Consider the following 21,710-nt stretch of genomic DNA (forward strand, 5'->3'; position numbering starts at 1 on the left):
GCTGGTTCGAAACCCTGGGCTTCCCTGGTCAAGGCACATACAACAAGCAAGCAATGAACAACTAACATGAAGCAACTATGAGATGATACTTCCCATTCCATGCTCCCCTTGCTCTCCTAAGAACGCTGTCTCAGTCATCACTGTATCCCTGAGTCTCAACAGTTGCCTAATATTCGGTTCATATTTGATCAGTTTTTGAATGAATAAATGTTGAAGCAGGAAGTTTTATTTTGCTTATCATTTTTATACATTATTTCAATCATAGCAACTTTTATATAAAGGGTGGAGCAAAAGTAGGTCTACAGTTGTATATGAAAGTTAACTCTTGTATTAATTATTGTATTATTTTCCCATGCAAACAATTGTAAACCTCCTTTTGCCCCACTCTATTAGTGGCCAAAACCTTACAATTTCCCATACATGAAATAATTGAGTCTCACAACTCTGAGATAGATATTATTAACCTCATTTTGTAAATGAGGAAACAGGTTCAGCGGTTGATATCAAACACTCATATTGTAATTAGAAGATGAGACTCAAACTCTTCTGATTCAGAGTCCTAAGTTTCAGTGTTTATAAACTAGACAACACTCTGGCAAAGATGACTAACTCCAGTGTCTCTCTGGAACGAACATTCTAAGCCTCCCAGAGGCACCTCATTCTCATACTGCCCCATATGGCAAGTGGAATGCTCTGCCCCTTCCCCACCTCCTCTTCCATCTGCTGACTCCCACTGCCCATAAGGGCAAGCCCTCCCCTAATACACAGATTTAAAGTGGGGATGGGACTTTTCAGTTTTCTCTAAAAATGACTGCATACATATCAAACAATAGACTCAATTCTTTAATTAAGTTGGTGTTGGTGACTTAATTCTTTAATTTTCCAATTTTATTTTGAAATGCATTTTAAACTTGAAGCAGAGTAGGGTAAAAAACACACATGTCACCAACATCGTCAAATAACCAATGTTGTGATTAAACATCTATGCACTATTTTGGGGCTTTGTTTTCAGAACATCAATACTACTTCACAGCTGCTCACTTTTATTGAAGATACCAGGCTAAGTAATAAGTGATTCTGTACTTTCACTAAGATCACTTGTAGTTACAAGCTACAATATATAGTTAGAAATCTATCTTAAGTATGTACCATCTCCTTCCAAGCCATAGTTGAAAACCATAGTCGTTAATCTCTTTCTTTCCTCTTAATTTCCTTTCCTTGATGTTTGGCATGCTATCTCTGGAGAGAGAAACTCCTCATTCCACATCAGCACAAAGATATCTTGCTAGTGCTCTTCAAAGCACATTTACCGACTCCTTCCCAACTACAAATTATGAAACTCTTTATAATGTGAGGGGTTTGCTTAATTGTAATGAATTTGGCTGGTATAAATCAACCCATGAGAGGCTGGACCACAACATTAACAATAAAAAACTGTGAGAACTAGTACTGGCCACCAAGGTACCTTAAGTACTTCATAAGGACAGACCTAAAGTAACAGTCCTGTTATATTTAAACTCTCACATTTGTTACTTAATCACAGAACTTCAGATCAACCCAATGTAAAACATTTCCTTTTCCTAGCCAATTTTCACCCAACCTGAGCAGTGAACAGAAAACATGAGCCCATGAATCAATCATCTGACAGGCCACCCCCTAAGCAGGGTGAAGCATACACAGCAGCACAGTTATGATCAAATCTTGTCTTCTCTCATTTTAAACAAGGAATTGACTGTTAACAGTGATTATCTCTGGGGAGTGGGAGTGAGAATGACTTTCATTTTTATATTTTTATGTACTTCAGTGTAGGTTGAATTTTTACACAGAGCATAGATTTAATAATAAAGTGCTTCCATTTTTAGAAAAAGAGACATGAATCACTTTTAATTCTGTACACCTAACAGTATAAGAATAACAAAGTAATTTCAATATTTTATGGTAAGAGATAGTAGCACAATAGAAACTAGCAGAAGAAAACATTGTATGAAAACCAAAGTGACCTCTCAAGCAATGTTTTCAAGTATACCTTGAATTTTTGGGGAGACAACAGATTGCAGCTTAAAAGTAAAAATCTATGGAAAATGTTCTACATTTTATCTCAAATGGTTTCTTCCCCTTTGGACCAGAAGGGTAATAGCCAAGGCTTAGTACTTTTACTGGCTGGAGAAGAGGCCTGAGACACTTCTTTTCTCCTGCATGTTAGAATGGGAAATGGTATTAAGTACAAAAATTTAGTAATGTTAGAGCAAAATCAAAACACAAGGTCAAGAGCAAGTGGACAAGACTCTGTACCTGTCCTCCTATGGTTCCTGGTTAAATATGGTTTCCCTTTTTTCTGACAATGATGCACTAGTACCCCCCACCCACCCCAAAGTAGGCCACTATACTGGAATGGGAAGAATACAAAGGCTTCAGGAAAGACCCCTCAACCTGAGTTATTCTATACGTATGATGAAAATTTGGTTGTAATGGAGAAATCTGCTTTTAAAATGAATATATTATTTGAAGGCTCTACTGCAGACTTTATTAATCTTTGGAAAAACACTTCACCTCCACTATGCTTCAATTTTCTCTATTTAAAATGATGAAGCCCCCCATCTAGTTCCCAAAGTCATTCAGTTATTGAGACTTTATCAGATATCCAGCAAGTGATTCAAAAGGAAAGTTTTGAGGTTCTGTTGGCCAGTCCTCAATCAAGCTTCATCTTTTTCAATCCCACTTCTCCCCATCATATCCATTTGCACTGACAAAGTTTCATAGAATCTAATTTCATCGTTTAAAGAAGACGGTGATTGCTTTGAAATTATCCTAAAAACTGTTTCCTTCACCAAATCTGCTCCAGAATGTCTTGAACTTTATCAAGAAATTGATTCTAAGATTCCTCAAAAAGCCTGGGGCCACTCGTTGAATTCAGTGTCAATGGGAAAATTGTTCCTGGAATAGTTTTCCTGCCGTGATACATACTGTATGGAAATACACTTAGGCCAGTGGAGAATCTGCAAGTACCTATCACGCTGATTTAGGAATATTACACAAATACCAATGCCCTACACTCTCCAGAAAACATCAAGGACTTTCACCAGCATCTCTCTGACGCTCCTAATCTGAAAAATGTCATGTCAGCCTTCAGATCATGTAGACGCGTTGGTTAGATACTCTCTGAGAGAGTCGGAGGGTGGTTCAGCTCAAACTCAAGCCTACATTATTTTAGTGGTAACGACTCCCGATCTACATCCAACACATTTACCGGACACTAACAAAACTTTTAGTAAGCGCCCACCACTGGAAGCGAAAGCACTTTTACCCAGGATAGAGATCTTTTCCACTGAAAATTCCCAAACCCGAGACCTACCACCTTCTACTGAACAAAAAGCTTGTGTGCCGGCAAGAGGGGGTGGGAAAGAGCGTGGCAAGAATTTGCACGGCTCTTACGCCTCCTCCCTCGGAGCGCGCCCAAGTCTGCGGCCTTAGGCTCCGGGACACTTCCCCTCCCACCCGCCGAGGAGCCGCAGCTGTAAGTTGAGAGAAGCGGGCTCTTGGCACGTCAATCAACCGGGACCTCCCGCCTTCCGTCTACACCTTCCTCCCCCCCCCCCCCCCAAAAAAAATAAAGGCAGAGAAAAAAAGGGAAAAGGAGGTAACTGAAGTGGGAACTAGTATCCGCGGGGGCTTCGCCTCCGACCGGGGGTGGGGGAGCACACATCCCGGACCCGGCGCGCTGGCTGGCGGCGGGATCGAGCAGACCAACCGGCAACCGCCCGTCGCCGGGTCCTCGCAGCGCGTCCGCTGCGCTCAGGCTCCCCGCACGGGTCAGCGCCGCTCCGACCCCGCACCCCGCCAGGCCCCGCGGCCCGCCGTCCTCAGGCGCGGGCCAAAGTTGCGTAAATAGTCCCACAACTGGCAAATACTCACCGGCCGCAGCGGGAACCGGGGTTGCGGAGATTTTAGGGAGTTTAAGGCAAATGAGGCGCGGGAAAGGCGGGCGGAGGCGAAGGGACCGCGAGCTGCAGCGGCGGCGAAGCGCGGAGCTCGGGCTGGGCTGCGCGGAGAGGTTCTGGCTCCGCCAGGGACTGTGCTGCAACAAAGGACTTCCGCTGCCGCACAGCCGCGCCTGCCGCACCGCACTGAGCCGGCCCCGCTTACGCGGCGACTCCGGGTCTGCCCACCAGTTCGCTGCGGCGTCCGCCAGCCTTCCCCTCCCTCTCGCCCGCCCACCCACTCCGCCGCTGGCTGCTAGGGGCACCCGCGGTCGCCTGTTTGTTGCAACAAGTTTCTGCGTCGGGTTCTGAGGAGACTGGCGCAACCCGCACCCGGGGGCCGGCGCGGCGGCGGCTTGACCACCGTTCTTGCCCCTCTCCCGAGGGCAGGCTAGGACCTCCTCCTCCCGTTTGCACAGCTGGATGGGACTGGGCTCCTCCCGACTCCCCAAAGGCTGGATGCTGCTGCCCCACTCGGTCCAGATGTCAGACCCCTGCCCGGGAGGACCCAGCAGCTGGGCTCTCCTTCGCGGAACGTCCCGAGCGTTCTCGGGTCGCCGGCACCCTCGTCAAGTACCGGACGTGGCCAGTCCACTTAGGGTCGCCCATTCCCCACGCGCCCCCCGCCCTGTCTCCCCTGCGCCTGGCGGCCTCTGGCCTTGAGTCACTTCCCCCACCATGCCCCACCCCACCTAGCCCGCCTCTCCACCCAGGCTCCCGCGGCTTCGCTTCCGCGGCCCCGCGCCCTCATCCCTTTGGACACGCGGGCGCATCCTTCCCCACCCCCACTCCTGACTGAGGGGGTGCCCATGCTTTTGCACACCCCGGGGAAAGTCCCCAGGTCACGCGGTTGTGTGTGGGGAGCCTGTAACGCCCAACTTCTGTCAACGCTTCCGCCTACAGAGTCACCACTAGTGACTGGCGGAGGCGTCCGAGCGCGGGACGACTCCCTCTCGGCAACTTGAGCTGGCGGGCGGGCTGGCACGTAAGCACGCACGCACACTGCGGCCCCCGCGGCCCCCGTTCCCGGCTACCAGGCGCGCGGTCACGTGGGCCCAGCCCTGGGCGGCCGGCGCGGGAAGCCGCGCGAGAGCGGACCGTGGGGTGCGTGAACCGGCGCCGCCGCGTGACGTTTGTGGCGCGGGAGCTGCCCCTCCCGCATGGAGGAGTCGGCTGGCCGCCGCGGCGGCGTCTGGGTAAGCGACGCGGCCCGGCCCCTGTGCGCTGCTCCAGGCTCAGTCCCGCCCGCCGCAAGCCGCCTGGGGCGGTCGTGGCCTGCAGCTGCGCCGGTCGCGGAACAGATGCAAGTAGATGGGGAGAGGGGTGTTTTTGGTCCGTTTGACTTGTCAGTCAGGGCAAAGAGGAAAATGGCAACCGCGAGTGAGCGCTGAGCCGAGGATGCCCATAGCCGCCCTTCGCTGCCGGCACAAGGTGGTTGTGCGGGCCTGATGCAGGCTGGGGCCGCGCGCGAGGACATCTGCTGCAGGGCGGGCGGCGACCCCGCGCGGCAGCCCTGACTGGCGTGTGGCATTCCACGGCCCGCCGCGCAGACCCCTCTCGCGAGTGGGCGGGTTTCCAGGGGCAGCCTGCTAGATGCCGGTGTCCTTCCTCTCCCTTCCCAACCCCATCTGTGACTCCAGTACCTTGTTTCTAGAGCAGGAAGTACTCCTCCCGTCCCATAATTCATTTTTTTTCAGATTATAGTAATCTCATTCTAAGCATATCCAGTTTTTTTTTGTTTGTTTTGTTTAAAGCTCGCTCCATCTATCACTGTCTTCACTAGGAGCACTCATCTGGTGAAAACAAGCTGTTCCTCAAGCTGCGTAAGCAGCCCCTGGCACTGTACCTGGCACTTGACAGCAGCTAACATGTTTCATAAATTAACGCCCGGTTCCCCCCAAAGGATTAAATTTGGCATTTAGTCTCTTGAGAATCAAGTCTTGGTAAAGCTGCTCATTCTCCCAGGGTTTTTTTAAGTGTGTAAAATACATTTTGTAATCATGGATTTTAAAAGCTGAAAGGGGCCTTATAGAAAATCCAGTTCATCCTTCTTATTTTACAGATGAGGACACCTGGCCTAAAGAGCAAGCGTATAACTTGATTAAGGCCCTGCACCTCTTGAGTAACTGGATTCAAGGGCTCCAGACACCTTGTGCTCTCAACCACACCAGGAGTGCAGTGCCAGTTTAACCCACTCACTTGAAAGACTGTCTGCCAAAGGTGATTATACTTGGCTTGATCCAGAATTGAGAAATCAGGCTTGGCCAGTGTGTGATGGCTTTGGTATTTTAAGAAATGGGGTTGGCACTATGTCTTGGTGAAATAGAATGTCTATGATGTACTTTGGACCTCAGCCCCCCACCACCATTGATTCCTGGTACCTGCAGGAATAATCAACATTTGCAGCATTGACTGCTTCCTTAAGGTTAAGGCATCAGAGTCCTCTAATTAAGAGTAAACTGTAAATCCATTATCAGACGTTAGCTCTTTAATAGGGAACAAAATGTTGGGCTAAGACATGGAATAGATTAGTACTGATGGCTGGGAAGTTATCAGGAAGCAGTGAAACACCACAGTGATGGTCAGCAAAAAAGGAGAGAGGGACATCCAGTGACTTGCTGCACCTTTTCCCCAGCCCTCCCCTGAATGTCTTATTTGGAAGTAGTGGAGATGGATTCTGATCAGGTTTGGTTGTTTATCAAGTACCTGCAGTGGCTAGCTGCTTTCATAGATGAATTCTGAATACTTACCAAAAGGAGGTAGTATTGTCTCCATACTACAAACAACTGAGAAAACAGGCTGGGAGAGATTGACTTCGCTTCAATGATGCAGCCATTTGCAGTAGAATTCAAGCCTAGATCACTTATCTCCCAAGTCTGGTCTGCGCTCTTTTTGCACTGTATTTCACTACCACTTCAACCCAGGAAGGGGATGAGAGAAATCGCCTGTGGCTGATTTATTGGCGCCTGTGGTTGCCCAGAGAGGCTGAACAGGACTTTCAGCTGCCCTCTGTGCCTTAGAAAGTGGAGCTGTGTGCTTCCACCCTATCTCCTGAGGGGAATATGAAGGAGCCAGGCTGTCTAGCTGGGGAGGAGGGGCCCAAGTGCCTGGCGGTAATATATCCTGGTGAGGGCTGTGCTGGGAAGTGTTGCATAATGCCCTCCCCACCATTGAACCAAAGTGATTTATTTGCTTTGGTCTGTAGGTGCTGCTTGACCATCTTGTTAAAGAAAAACTTGTCCATTTAAGTAATATCAGGGCCAGAAAAGAGTTGGGGGTTTTATGTTGTTGCAGGGTTTTATTTTTCCCTTGTCTTAAAGAAAAGCAGTGCAGGTGCTCTTATCTTGATAAATTATAAAGTACTTCTACACCACTTCCTGTGCTCCTTTTCTGTTTATTTATTCCAAAATTGCATGTGAACGTCAGTCTTTTTTTTTTTTTTTTAATTTCATGTGAATTTTTTTTTTGAATTTTTTTTTTTATTTATTCATTTTAGAGAGGAGAGGGAGAGACAGAGAGAGAGAGAAAGAGAGAGAGAGAGAGAGAGAGAGGAGAGACGGGGGGGGGGGGAGCTGGAAGCATCAACTCCCACATGTGCCTTGACCAGGCAAGCCCAGGGTTCCGAACCGGCGACCTCAGCATCTCCAGGTCAACGCTTCATCCACTGCGCCACCACAGGTCAGGCCCAGTCTTTTGATAAAAGAATGCTAAGAAAAATTCTGCTTCGATTTATAGTTACAAACACAGGCTATGGAGTCAGACCTAAATTTTGATCCCCACTTTATACCGTTTGTTTGTTGTGTGTCCTAAGCCTGGGTTTTTCCGCATCTGTAAAATGGAAAGAAAAAGAGCACATACAGTCACGGTGAGAACTGAAAGAGAGAATGTACAGAGAGCACTTAGCACAAGGCCTTGCACATAGTATTGAATAGTTACTCATATGATAGTGGCTATTGATTATAACTAGAGCAGTGTTCCTCTAGGATAGGGAAGATATCGTTACTTGAGTTTGCTTAGGGAGAGTGGAGGAAGAGAAAATAAAGTGTTGGAAGCAAACAGTTTCAGGGTTATTGATTAATTTTATTTATTCTGATTGTGTTAATCAGGATTTTTTTTTTAACCTTTAGAGAAAGTGTTTATAGTATTGTTATTTTTGGAATTTTTCTAATTCATTGCTTCCCTGGTAACAAATTAATATACAATGACTTTTTGTTCCCTCTGAAAAACTTTAGTTACTTAAAGCAAAGGGTTTCATTAGCCCATGTGGATAACGTGTTGGTGGAACGTTCCGTGGCAAAGGAAGTATTGGCTTACCTGTATTCAGAAGTTATCATCCTTGTTTGCACTGTATTCTAGATCTGTACCAACACTGTCATTTCCCAGCTTTCTCCTGTCCTTTCAGTACCTTATTTTTTCTTTCAGAAATGCCGTTATTTATTTATTTATTTATTTATTTATTTATTTATTTATTTATTTTAGTGAACTAAGAAGAATCTTTTCCTTTCCTTCACAGGTTTCTGATTTTTTTTTTTTTTTAAGGTCCACTAGCGATGTGCGCTGGCTGGTGTTAGCATATTTGTTTGCCAGGAGCTGTGGCTTTATCAGGCATCTCACATGTTGGTTCCGTGGGGGTTAGAGATGTAGTAGAGGCTGGCTGCATCTGCCAACAGGCAGGGGGCCCCACTCTAACGTCTGCCGGTTCCGTTAAAGGTTTCTGGAGCATAACTGCTCTTCCTGTACCATCTACCAGGTCTGCTGTTTACCCTCTTCTGTAATATTCTCAGTGACTTTTAAAAGCAGATGCCTAAAATTACTGCAGATTTTACTTTAGCCAGTATTTTCAGGTTTGAAATTCCCAAATCATTTTTAGATATTAAGAAAATAGATGTAATGGTGTAGGAGAGTAAGTATCCTTTTTTCCTAAATACTTTTTAAAAAGAAGTCTGAAAACAGTGTATTTCTTCTCTGCCCCCAATGCCCATCCTACTAGTTTTGGAACACTTCTTCTTTTTAATATGGCTACTTTTTAGTTTAAAATTATAATTAGAATTATAATTGTTGATTTTTTTGTTCACTTAATGTAACTGGTATAATTTCCATATTTTGAGTACTTATTATGAAGTTGCTTTTTTGCTTCTGTAGTTTTTTTTTAAAGATTTTATTTATTGACTTTAGTGAGAGAGGAAGGGAAAGAGGGAGAGAAAAAGGAATATCAATCTGTTTCTGTATGTGCCCTGACTTGGGATCGAATCTGCAACCTCAGCACACCGAGATGATGCTTCAACCAACTGAGCTATCCAGCCATGGCTTTTCCTCTGTAATTTTGAGTATGAAGTATTCTAATCTAGAGTTTCTTTGTCCTCTCTCCTAATGCAATGGCTCTTTTTTTCCCCTTTCTTTTTTTTAGTGAGAAAGAGAGGGGGAGAGATAGACAGGAAGAGAGGGAGATGAGAAACATCAGTTCATGACTGCAGCACCTTAGTTGTTCATGGATTGTTTCTCATGCGTACCTAGATCAGGGATCTCAATCCAAACCAGTGATTCCTTGCTCAAGCTAACAACCTTGGGCTCAAGCCAGTGACCTTTGGGCTCAAGCCAGTGACCATGAGGTCATGTCTGATCTCATGCTTAGGCCAGTGACCTTGCACTCAAGTTGGTGAGCCTGTGCTCAAGCTGGATGAGCTCGCACTCAAGCTGGCGACCTCAGGGTTTTGAATCTGGAACATCAGTGTCCAAGGTCAAGGCTCTATTCCAGGGGTAGTCAACCTTTTTATACCTACCGCCCACTTTTGTATCTCTGTTAGTAGTAAAATTTTCTAACCACCCACTGGTTCCACAGTAATGGTGATTTATAAAGTAGGGAAATAACTTTACTTTATAAAATTATAAAGCAGAGCTACAGCAAGTTAAAGCATATAATAATAATCATTTACCAAGTACTTTATGTCGAATTTTCGCTGTTTCGCAGGATAAATCTTTATAAAACAACTTACTATAGTTAAATCTATCTTTTTATTTATACTTTGGTTGCTCCGCTACCGCCCACCATGAAAGCTGGAATGCCCACTAGTGGGCGGTAGGGACCAGGTTGACTACCGCTGCTCTGTTCATTGCACTAACACTGGTCAAGTCTAATGCAGTGGCTCTTAACTGACATGTCTTATTAGAATCACCTGCGGAGCTGCTTATTTTTTATTTTTTATTGATTGATTTTAGAGAGAAAGAGATATTCATTTTGTTCCACTTAGTTGAGCATTCATTGGTTGCTTCCTGTATGTGCCCTGACTGGGGATCGAACCTGCAACCTTGGTATTTTGAGATGACGCTCTCACCAACTGAGCTAACTGGCCAGGGCCAGAATCACCTGTAGAGCTTCATAGAAAAGGATCTGTGCTTCATCCCTAGCAATTGTGTTTGAGTTAGTCTGGAGTAAGACTTGGACTTCAGTACAACACTACCTGGAAAGTTTTATTATAGTCAGCAATAAGAGCCATTATTTCAGGATAAAATTATTTCTGCAAACATTCTTTTTTTAGATTACACATCTGTAATCATGTGAAAGTACCATAAAGAAGTTAAAATCATCATATAAAATCTTTATCGTATGGCAGTTTGAATATCTCAAAAAAGCTGTTCACATTCCTCTGCCAACTTTCCTGTCTCTTTGTCTTAAAAATTAATAATAAAGTCACCGTCATAGTGGTAAGAACCACAGAGAAAATGTCTAAGGCTACTTGTTTTCCACAGAAACCAATGTCTTACTCCTTTAGATCCTTTTTTTTTTAAATTAAAGATTCTTGCAGCCTGAGAGAATGAAAAGCTATGTGTTCTAGGACCTCATTCTGGCTGCCATGGGGCCTAGAGTCCAGTCTAACTAATACAGTATATTTTTTTAATAAATAAAAATCAAAGATGTTGAGTTTCAAGCTAACTTTGAATTAAACATAGATACTGGTATAAAGCTGTTCTAGTTTATTTAGTTTGAGCTAATCCAGAGTTCCTACAATCTAAAAGGTTTTTGTAGTCTCTCATATATTAATGCTAACCCTCTTGTAATAAAAATACCACTTTGATAATAGATAAAGTATTTTGATGTATCACTCTTGCATTTTTGGCTCTAGTATTTGTAATAAAATGAAAATTATTTTTCTGCAACCTCTCACATCTTAAAATTCCCACCATAAATTCTCAAATGTAACTTCTAAGATCATTCTATATGCATAAGAAACTTTGGCTGTTCCACATGCTAGAGAAAATAAAATTGATGATCAAAGAAATAATGAGCAAAGGCTTCATAAAAAGTCTAGCTAATAATTTGCAAAGTTGGTTGTGTTAGAAAATGTTCTAGCCTGACCTGTGGTGGCGCAGTGGATAAAGCGTCGACCTGGAAATGCTGAGGTCGCCGGTTCGAAACCCTGGGCTTGCCTGGTCAAGGCACATATGGGAGTTGATATTTCCAGCTCCTTCCCCCCTTCTCTCTCTCTCTTTCTCTCTGTCTCTCCCTCTCCTCTCTAAAATGAATAAATAAAAAATAAATTTATAAAAAAAATAGTCATGAGAAAATGTTCTCAGTAACTTTGTGGTGGATTGGCTGTATTGACCTGAGGTAAAATCTGGTTGTGTTGCCTTCAAACATCAATGATCTATTATGCAGATAAGTTTGAATGAATTTATGCATATAAGTTGTGGGTTTGTTGTTGTTGTTTTAAACTGATCTCTGAATTTGTTTCATTTTATAAACTTGAAAAACATCCCCTTATTTTAATCAATATATATATTTGTAAAATTTGCCATCAGTATATATGTTTAAAGTTCTAGAGGGGGATTTTGAAGAAAGGGCATTGAGTTTAAAGTCAGATTTTAATTGAAGTACTACCAGCATCATCTACTAGCTAGTTGTCTGACTTCAGGTAACTTTTCTGCCTTCTCTGAGCCAATGGTTCTTCAGCCATAAAATGGGACTAATTTAGTGCCTGCTTTGTTAATTGCATAGGATCAAAAAAATATAACATAGGGCAGATTTCTCAAAGTGTAGTCCGAGGACCCCTCAGAGGTTTTGAAGCCCTTTTAGTGGAATCTCTCTTTTGCAAGGCCAAATTCTGAGGCATCCCTCGCCATATCGTGATTCACTTTTCGTGGTCTCACTGTATCACAGATTTTTTAATTGTATATATCCAATTTTGTATCGCGGATTTTTTGCCAAATTGCAGGATTTTACGGTATATAGGTATTTTTATATATTTACTATTTTAATTATTTTTGCAGTAAAATAAGCACTTTCTAGCCTAAAAAATTGAAAACAGTATAAAAATATAAAAATGTTGAAACATATTAAAAGAATATTAAATCAAAATAAAGCCTTAAAATATATAAATAATAAAATAAATATACGGTTGCTACTTCGCGGATTTTCACCTATCGCAGGGAGTTCTGGAACCCAACCCCCACATAGATGAGGGACCACTGTGTCCGTGAACCAAAACATGGCAATGGATTGAATGCAGAAGCATAGAGAAGAACTCAGCTGTGTTTTTAAAGGCATGTTAAAGAGGATTGCAAAATACAAAATCATGCCACCCTTCTTGCTTAAAAAAACATTTTTTTAGAAAAAAATGTATTATTTATGTTAATATGTAATAGGTTTATTGTTATTTTAAATAAATTAAAATTTTAAAAAGTTCTCAGTTTCTCATGTGGATAAACATAACCCACATAAACAACTGCTGTTCCCAGTCTTAGAGTGTACCTGGAGGCCCTGACTGGGTGGCTCGGCTGGTTAGAGCATTGCCCTGGCACGCCAGGGGTGTGGGTTCAGTCCCTCATCAGGGCGCATACAAGAATCAATCAATGAGTGCTCAAAATACGTGAACAATAAAACTGATGTTTCTCTCTCCCTTTCTGTCTCTGTAAAGTCAATCAATAAATGAATTTTTTTAAAAAAAGTATAAATAGATTTTGAGACCAGAACTTTTTAGGACTCCTGATAAAGGGTAATAGCTGAGTATGTAGTTCCTATTAAGATTGAGATTTATAAAATACAGATTTATAGTTTTATTGGGATAAAAACTATAAACTTAAAAAAATAAATCTTGGTGACTCATTGGAGCAGCCCACACCTTGCCCCCCCCTCCTCAAGCAAGTATTCCTTCTCTTTCCTAAACTTAAGGGCCTCTGTACTTTGTTCTTTGAGCCCACACAGCCCAGCTGGCTCACTTCTTCCACAGCCTACTTCTACCTCTGACTTTCTATTTTTTTATTTTATTAAAAAAAATTTTTTTTTAATTTTTCTGAAGTTGGAAACAAGGAGGCAGTCAGACAGACTCCCGCATGCACCCGACCGGGATCCACCTGGCACGCCCACCAGGGGGCGATGCTCTGCCCATCTGGGGTGTCGCTCCGTTGCTACCAGAGCCATTCTAGCACCCAAGGTAGAGGCCACAGAGCCATCCCCAGTGCCCGGGCCAACCCTGCTCCAGTGGAGCCTCGGCTGCGGGAGGGGAAGAGAGAGACAGAGAGGAAGGAGAGGGGGAGGGGTGGAGAAGCAGATGGGCGCCTCTCCTGTGTGCCCTGGCCAGGAATCGAACCCGGGACTCCTGCACGCCAGGCCGACGCTCTACCACTGAGCCAAATAGGCTAGGGCCTATTTTTTTATTTTAAAGAAAGAGAAACATCAATGTTGTTCCACTTATTTATGTATTCATTATTTGATTCTTGTATGTGATAGGGATCGAATCCACAACTTTGGCCACCAGGATGATGCTTTAACCAACTTAGCTACCCAGCCAAGGCTTCTGACTTTCAGGTAAACTTGCTTGTTAAAAAAGTTTTGGCCTAACCAGGCAGTGGCACAATGGATAGAGAGGCAACCTGGAATGCTGAGGACCCAGGTTTGAAACCCTGAGGTTGCCAGCTTGAGCAAAGTGTCGCCATCTTGAGCGTAGGATCATAGACTTGAGCCAGAAGGTTACTGGCCTGAAGCCCAAGGTCATTGTCTTGAGCCCAAGGTTGCTAGCTAGAGCAAGAGGTCACTGGCTCAGCTGAAGCCCCCAGTCAAGGCACATATATGAAAGTGATCAATTAACAACTGAAGTGCCACAACAAGTTGATGCTTCTCTTCTCTCTCCCTTCCTGTCTGTCTCTCTTTTTCTTTTTCTCTTTCTCTCGTGCATGTGCACACGCTGAAAAGGGGAAAAAAGATTTGCCTGGCCTGTGGTGGCGCAGTGGATAAAGCATTGATCTGGAATGCTGAGGTTGCCAGTTCAAAACCCTGGGTTCACCTAGTCAAGGCACATATGAGAAGTAATTACTATGAGTTGATGCTTCCTACTCCTTCCTGCTTCTCTCTCTCTCCTCTCTCTAAAATCAATAAATAAAATCTTTAGAAAAAAAAAAGTTTTGCCCTGGCCTGATGGCTTGGTTGGTTAGAGCTTCATCCTAAAGCTTAGAGGTTGCCAGTTTGATCTCTGGTGAGGGCACATACAGAAGCAGATCACTGTTCCTTTCTCAGTCTCTCTCCATTCTTCTCTCTTTAAAATCAATCAAAAATATTAAAAGTTTTTTAAAATACCAGTTGTCATTCATGAGTGACAAAATGCTGGCAGAAACCGGAATGAAGTCTGCACTTGGAAGAGGGAAACAGCAGTAGATAAATTTCCATTTTTATGACTATCCTGAGATAAGGCCCCAGTGGGTGACATCAGGGGTTGGCAAAACTAATCTTATTCATCTGAAGAAAAGAGGACAGAGTTCAGAGTGACCACACAGCTGGAAAGTAAGCAGGAAAATTCTAGAAAGGATGAGTGGAAGGGCTAAATACTGCATATAAACTCAGCTCAAATCTCTTGCCAAACCCTAAATTTGCACGTTGAATAGCCTTCAAACAGCACACCTAACTCTGAAAAATCTGAACCATAAAGAGGCAGAACTTGTAGTTTAAGTCCAGTCTAGTTAATTGTCAAAACAAAACAAAAACGGCACATATGAAGAAACAGGAAATTATCATCATAATTAATAGAGATTGACTCCATAGTCCCAGAGGTTGGATTTGGCAGAAGAGATTTAAAGCAGCTATTGTAACTATGCTCATGGATATAAACCAAAATAAGGTGGTAATGTGTGAACAAAAAAACGTCAGAGATTATTTTTTATTGCATCCCTTCTGGCTTTTAGAGATTCTACCCTTCAGCCTGAATGCTGTCTTCAATCTGCAGCATCCTCAATGTACTATCCTGTTTTTTTTTTTGGTTTTTTTTTCATTTTTCTGAAGCTGGAAACAGGGAGAGACAGTCAGACAGACTCCCGCATGCGCCCAACCGGGATCCACCCGGCACGCCCACCAGGGGCAACGCTCTGCCCACCAGGGGGCGATGCTCTGCCCATCCTGGGCGTCGCCATGTTGCGACCAGAGCCACTCTAGCGCCTGGGGCAGAGGCCACAGAGCCATCCCCAGCGCCCGGGCCATCTTTGCTCCAATGGAGCCTTGGCTGCGGGAGGGGAAGAGAGAGACAGAGAGGAAAGCGCGGCGGAGGGGTGGAGAAGCAAATGGGCGCTTCTCCTGTGTGCCCTGGCCGGGAATCGAACCCGGGTCCTCCGCACGCTAGGCCGGTACTATCCTGTTTGTACCTACCTCTTATGGCCTCTGCTTTCTAACATCTCCTTGCAGTCAGAAAGTTTCTCCTGCTGTTTTCCCAGACTGTTGCAGAGGTCACCAGAAACCTCTTGGTCACATGCTTGGGGTGTTGTAATAGGCCTCATTCCCATGTTTCTCTGCAGCACTTTCCGTCATCGCCACCTCCTCTTGCCAAAGTTCTCACCTTTCCTTTGCCTCTCTTATCCTCCCCCAATGACAGTGTATTTCCTTATTTCTCCTATCACCCTTATTGTCTTTTCTATATTGTTCAAGGATTTATTCTTCGCTTTTTTTTCTCTTATTTTACTCAACATTCACTCTGGTGACTTCACCCTTGTCATTTCAGAGGACCTCCTCTCCCACTCCATCTCTGCTCCCTTTAGAGCCCCAGACTAGCATATTGTCTCTTCACTGGTCACTAAACATTTGTATTCGGCTGTCCTAAAGTGAACACGAACTCACTGTGTCCAAAGTGAAATTTGTGTCTTACCAAGCCAGTTTCTACGCCTCTTCTTTGGCATTCTGAGACACTGCCTTTATATCAACACCTAGCACAGGGCACTTATTCTGCGAATATGACTTGAAGGAATGAACAGAGTCTTCCAGTTACCCAAGTTGAAATTCTGAGACTTATCTTTGACTTGATCTCTGTGGCTGATGGCTGACCACATCCAATCTGCTGCCAAGTGATATCAGCTTTCCATCTGGTATATCTTGTATTACGTTGTTTGTACCATTACTTGAATATTGCAATGGTCTCCTTGCTGGTCATTATCTCTCCATGCCTCTCCCTTGCTAATCTTTTTTATATCTTGCTATTAGACTAACCAGTCTTAACTCAGAAGCCTAATGATGATGATAGTGATAAAGATGGCTGCTATTTATTGAACATTTATTATGGGCCCACTATTTCTAAATGCTTATAAGCATCATCTTATTAAATCGCTATAAAAACCTGTGAGGTATGTACTGTAATTACCTGTATTTTACTAGTGAAACGAAGGCCCAGAGAGTTGTGTTTTGTGAAGACCACACAGCTAAGAGACAGAGCTGGAATTTTAATCCAAGCTGTCTGTGTCCAGAGGTCAGGCTTTAAGTACTATACTGTTCTCCCTCACAGAAAACATCTTAACAGTACTCCATTTCAAACATCACTGGAGTACCTTTTAGTTGTACATTAAGTACTCTGAGTTGACCCCATCTCTTTTTATTCACTTCTGTTTTTTCTATTAAAACTGAATTCTTCAGTTCTTTATATATTTTTACCCCTCCCTGTAAGTTGACTCATTCTGGGTTTTTTTTCTGCTTGCAATGCTATATTCACCTTCTGCCTGTTCATCTAAATACAGTTCAAATGGTGTATTTTCCACTGGATTATCTGTTATTTATCTCCCTCCCACATAACATGTACTCCAAACTGCTCTGTGGCACTTGTCACTTCATGTTGGAATTACTCTGTTTTATCTCCCCTAGTAGCCTGCAGTCTTATTGACTGCAGCATCTATGTATGCGTTCATATATATATGGTCTACTGGAAAGTTCTGTCTGTTTCTATCACAAGTTTCGACACGTAAGCACATGTTTATTTGGCGCATGTGTGCCTCTCTATTTTTATCACTTAATGTATACATACTGCCATAGCAAATTAACTAAAACAAAGTTGATTCACGTTAGTCTTATGTGTGAAGCGATAGTGTACCCATGGCTACTGATAAAGTTCATTTACGCCACTGTATTGTATACGAATTTCAACAAGGAAGAAATGCTACAGAAGCATGTAGATATTTATTGAAAGTGTTTGGTGAAGGTACAGTTTCTGATAGGACATGCAGAAGATGGTTCGAAAAATTCGAAACAGGTGATTTCGACCTTTCTGATAGGCCACGTTCTGGGCGACCATCTTTGATCGATGACGATGTTGTTAAGACCATGTTGGAGCAAGATCCTTTTGTGACAACATTGGAGATCGCAGAAAGGCTTAATTCAGCTCAGCAAACCATTTCGGACCATATTCGGAAGATAGGATTGCTGTAGAAATATATTATTTAATAAAGTTTATTGACGATAAGAAAAATTTGTATTTTGTTTTATTCCAAAAACGGACAGAACTTTCCGGTAGACCTTTTATATATATATCTTTATTTATTTATTTTTGAGAGAGAGAGACAGGGACAGATAGGAAGGGAGAGAGATCAGAAGCATCAATTCATAATTGCGGCTCTTTAGTCATTCATTGATTGCTTTCTCATACGTGTCTTGACCAGGGGGCTCCAGCTGAGCCAGTGACCCCTTGCTCAAACCACCAACCTTGGGCTTCAAGCCAGTGACCATGAGGTCATGTCTATGATCCCATGCTCAAGCTGGTGAGCCCACATTCAAGCCAGATAAACCCATGCTCAAGCCGGCAACCTCAGGGTTTTGAACCTGGGTCCTCAGCATCCCAAGCCATCACTCTGTTTACTAAATCAATTAAGTAAAATAAAAAAAAAATACTAGTGAAAATGTTTATGATCTGAGGGGGTTTGTTGGAGACAATTTGTAAGGTTCGTTTTTGTTTGTTTGTTTGTTTTACAGAGACACAAAGAGAGGGATAGACAGGGACAGACAGGAACAGAGAGAGATGAGAGGCATCAATCATTAGTTTTTCATTGCAACACCTTAGTTGTTCATTGATTGCTTTCTCATATGTGCCTTGACCTTGGGCCTTCAGCAGACTGAGTAACCCCTTATTGGATCCAGCAACCTTGGGTTCAAGCTGGTAGGCTTTTGCTCAAACCAGTTGAGCCCATGCTCAAGCTGGCGAGCTCGAGGTCTCGAACCTGGGTCCTCCGCATCCCAGTCCGACGCTCTGTCCACTGAGCCACCGCCTGGTCAGGCTGTAAGGTTAGTTTCAAGGTACTTCAATTTGATCTGTTTTATTGAACTTAAGACGTGTTTTTCACAAACTGAAACTTCCATTATTGCATTATTTTTATTTTTTAGTCTCCCTATAAATTGGTGCTGTTTTAGAATCAGAGAAATGTGGTCAATACAATAAATAGTGGCTTTTGTTTAAATAGCCTTTTGAACAATACCCACAATTAGATTTTGTTTATATTCTTAGAGGTAGGCTCAAGTCTTTGTAGGTCTTATGTTGTTATTTCTTATTTCATTGCTACTTAAAGGCTTTTTTTTTTTTTTTTTTTTGTATTTTTCTGAAGCTGGAAACGGGGAGAGACAGTCAGACAGACTCCCGCATGCGCCTGACCGGGATCCACCCGGCACGCCCACCAGGGGGCAACACTCTGCCCCTCTGGGGCGTCGCTCTGTTGCGACTAGAGCCACTCTAGCGCCTGGGGCAGCGGCCAAGGAGCCATCCCCAGCGCCTAGGCCATCTTTGCTCCAATGGAGCCTCGGCTGCGGGAGGGGAAGAGAGAGACAGAGAGGAAGGAGAGGGGGAGGGGTGGAGAGGCAGATGGACGCCTCTCCTGTGTGCCATGGCTGGGAATCGAACCCGGGACTTCTCCACACCAGGCCTACGCTCTACCACTGAGCCAACTGCCAGGGCCTACTTAAAGGCTTTTAAAATGAGAATGTAAGGAGTAAAAGTTTTATTGTTACTTTCCTAATTGGGGGAGGAATGGGGGAAACATGTTTGAATAAGTAGGATTTTTAAAAGTAATGTATGAGCCTGACCCGTGGTGGCGCAGTGGATAAAGCGTCAACCTGGAAACGCTGAGGTTGCCGGTTCAAAACCCTGGGCTTGCCTGGTCAAGGCACATATGGGAGTTGATGCTTCCTGCTCCTCCCCCCTTCTCTCTCTCCCTCTCTCTCTCTCTCTCTCTTTCTCACTCTCTCTCCCCTCTCTATAATGAATAAATAAAACAATCTTAAAAAATTTTAAAAAATAAAATAAAAGTAATGTATGTATGAATGCAGAATTAAATAAGTTGCAAGATTCCTAAAGTACAATATTATTTACGTAAAAATTTAAAACATGCATAACAGTACATACCTTCTTAAGGGATGTATACATATGCTGTAATATTGTGACAGTATACAGGAGAGTCACAAACACCAAAGTCAGCATGGCGGTTACCTTTGGAGCAAGGTGCGTGGGGGGATAGAATGCGGGGGAGAGATCAAGAAGTCTTGATCATGTTTTTAATGGTTACTATAACAATTTTTTGAATTTTATTTATTTATGTATAAGGCTAATGACAAATAACTTTTACTATATTTAGGGAAAAAAGTAGGCCCTGGCTGGTTGGCTCAGCTGTAGAGCATCGGCCCGGCTTGTGAAAGTCTTGGGTTCAATTCCCAGTCAAGGCACACAGGAGAGGTGCCCATCTGCTTCTCCACCCTTCCCCCCTTCCTTTCTCTCTCTCTCACTCTCGCTCTCTCTTTCTCTCTTTCTCTTTCTCCTCCCCTCCTGCAGCCATGGCTCAAACAAGCAAGTAGGCCCTGAGCACTGAGGATGGCTCCATGCCCTCACTTCAGGTGCTAAAATAGCTCAGTTTCCGAGCGATGGAACAGCGGCTCCAGTTGGGCAGAACATCAGCCCCAAACAGGTTGCCGGGTAGATCCCAGTCGGGGCACATGTGGGAGACTATCTCCCCACCTCCCTGCCTCTCACTTGATAAATAAATTAATTAAGTAATAAATAACAAAAGGAAAAAAGTATCTAAGTAAAAGTAAGTCACTTAAAATGAATGAGAATTTTTAAACACTATAATTTTTTAAGGATGCACTTAGATCCACCACCCAAGCCAGTTTTAACCCAACCGAGGTGCTGGAAAGCAAAGCATATAGTTGTGCCCATCAAGCCAAGGAGGGCAATGGAGCCCAGGGCTCCCCTGCTCCGCTTGCTGTGGTCCACTGTGTAGTAACCATAGGCATGAAGAACTTGTCCAACAACCCAGGCCAAGTCCAAGCCAATAACTACTCATGGGTGGTACACCCCCCCCCATAGCTAGGAAAAATAAGAAAGGAGGGTACACTTCAAATGTGTTCTAGTGGGCTCACCTCAGTTGAAGAGGTGCCCATTTTCAGGGGCCATGTTGCTTTGTACTTCTTGCAGGCCTTGGCCATGTTGATGGCTAGAATGAGCTGCCATGATGAAGCTAGTGGCCTGGGATAGAATCACTACCAGGCGTCCCCAAACTATGGCTCACGGGCTGCGTGCGGCCCCCTGAGGCCGTTTATCCACCCCCCCCTCCCCGCTGCACTTCCAGAAGGGGCACGTCTTTCATTGGTGGTCAGTGGGAGGAGCACTGTATGTGGCAGCTCTCCAACGGTCTGAGGGACAGTGAACTGGCCCCCTGTGTAAAAAGTTTGGGGACCCCTGCATCTGTACTACTTGGAGAGGATGACCATCTTCACTTTGGAGCACCCCTGAAGGGCCGGTACAGATCACAGCTGCACACTGTAGTGTGGTTGCAATCTCTTTTATATTTTTTAAAATTTATTTTAGAGACAAAGAGAAACATTGATTTGTTATTCCACTTATTTATGCATTCCTTGGTTGATTCTTGTACGTGCCCTGACCGGGCATGGAATCTACACCTTGGCTTATCTGGACAACACTAATCAACTGAGCTTCCTGGCCAGGGCTATGGTTTACTTTCTGTGCTTAGGTGGGTGAGTAGGTGTTTGTTACATTGTTCTCTGTACTGCCTTTCAGATATATGTACAGTTTTTAAAAATGAGGAAAAAGGAATATATGTAGGTACATATTTATAATATAAAGCTTCCATAAAAGTTTTTTTTTTAAGTTTAAACAGTACAGTTCTCCCCACCCTTAACTCCCTGCTTCCTAGTTTCTCTCCCAGAAGCAAACATTTTACTCCAAGTATCTCTGAGGCTTTCTGCCACGCCTTGATATGTAACCAGACTGTTCCCTTGGCTCCTCCGGTTTGTGTGTCATGTTCCCCCAGAGGTAGAGGAGGAGGACATTTGAGTACTGGAATCCCCGGCTCTGCTACTTACTAGCAGTGTGACCTTGGGTAGATTAACTCACTGCTGATTCAGTTTCTTCATCTGGAAGATTGAGAATTCCCTTTCTCATGGAGTTTTACTGAGAATTAAATGGGTGAAAATTGCTTGACACATAGGAAGCTCTATAT

General features: G+C 43.8%; 2 protein-coding genes across 7 annotated transcripts in view; one reads left to right on the forward strand and one right to left on the reverse strand.

Annotated features, from left to right (window-relative positions):
• ZBTB1 (zinc finger and BTB domain containing 1) overlaps positions 1-4,932 on the reverse strand; it is a 29,418-nt gene extending 24,486 nt beyond the window's left edge. Inside the window, exon 1 of one of the 3 annotated variants that reach the window (XM_066272850.1) lies at positions 3,913-4,932. The gene's annotated coding sequence lies outside the window, so the exon portion shown is untranslated. The remainder of the gene's footprint in view (positions 1-3,912) is intronic. The other 2 variants (XM_066272848.1, XM_066272849.1) reach the window with 2 other exon arrangements.
• Positions 4,933-4,960: 28 nt separating this feature from the next.
• Positions 4,961-21,710, forward strand: part of ZBTB25 (zinc finger and BTB domain containing 25) — a 29,129-nt gene continuing 12,379 nt past the window's right edge. The window contains exons 1-2 of one of the 4 annotated variants that reach the window (XM_066272855.1): positions 4,961-5,173; positions 6,040-6,197. The gene's annotated coding sequence lies outside the window, so the exon portion shown is untranslated. Of the gene's footprint in view, positions 5,174-5,271; positions 5,409-6,039; positions 6,198-21,710 lie in introns of those variants that run through there. The other 3 variants (XM_066272856.1, XM_066272853.1, XM_066272854.1) reach the window with 3 other exon arrangements.

The sequence above is a fragment of the Saccopteryx bilineata genome, chromosome 4, assembly GCF_036850765.1.
Source record: "Saccopteryx bilineata isolate mSacBil1 chromosome 4, mSacBil1_pri_phased_curated, whole genome shotgun sequence".
Classification (NCBI taxonomy): Eukaryota; Metazoa; Chordata; class Mammalia; order Chiroptera; family Emballonuridae; genus Saccopteryx; species Saccopteryx bilineata.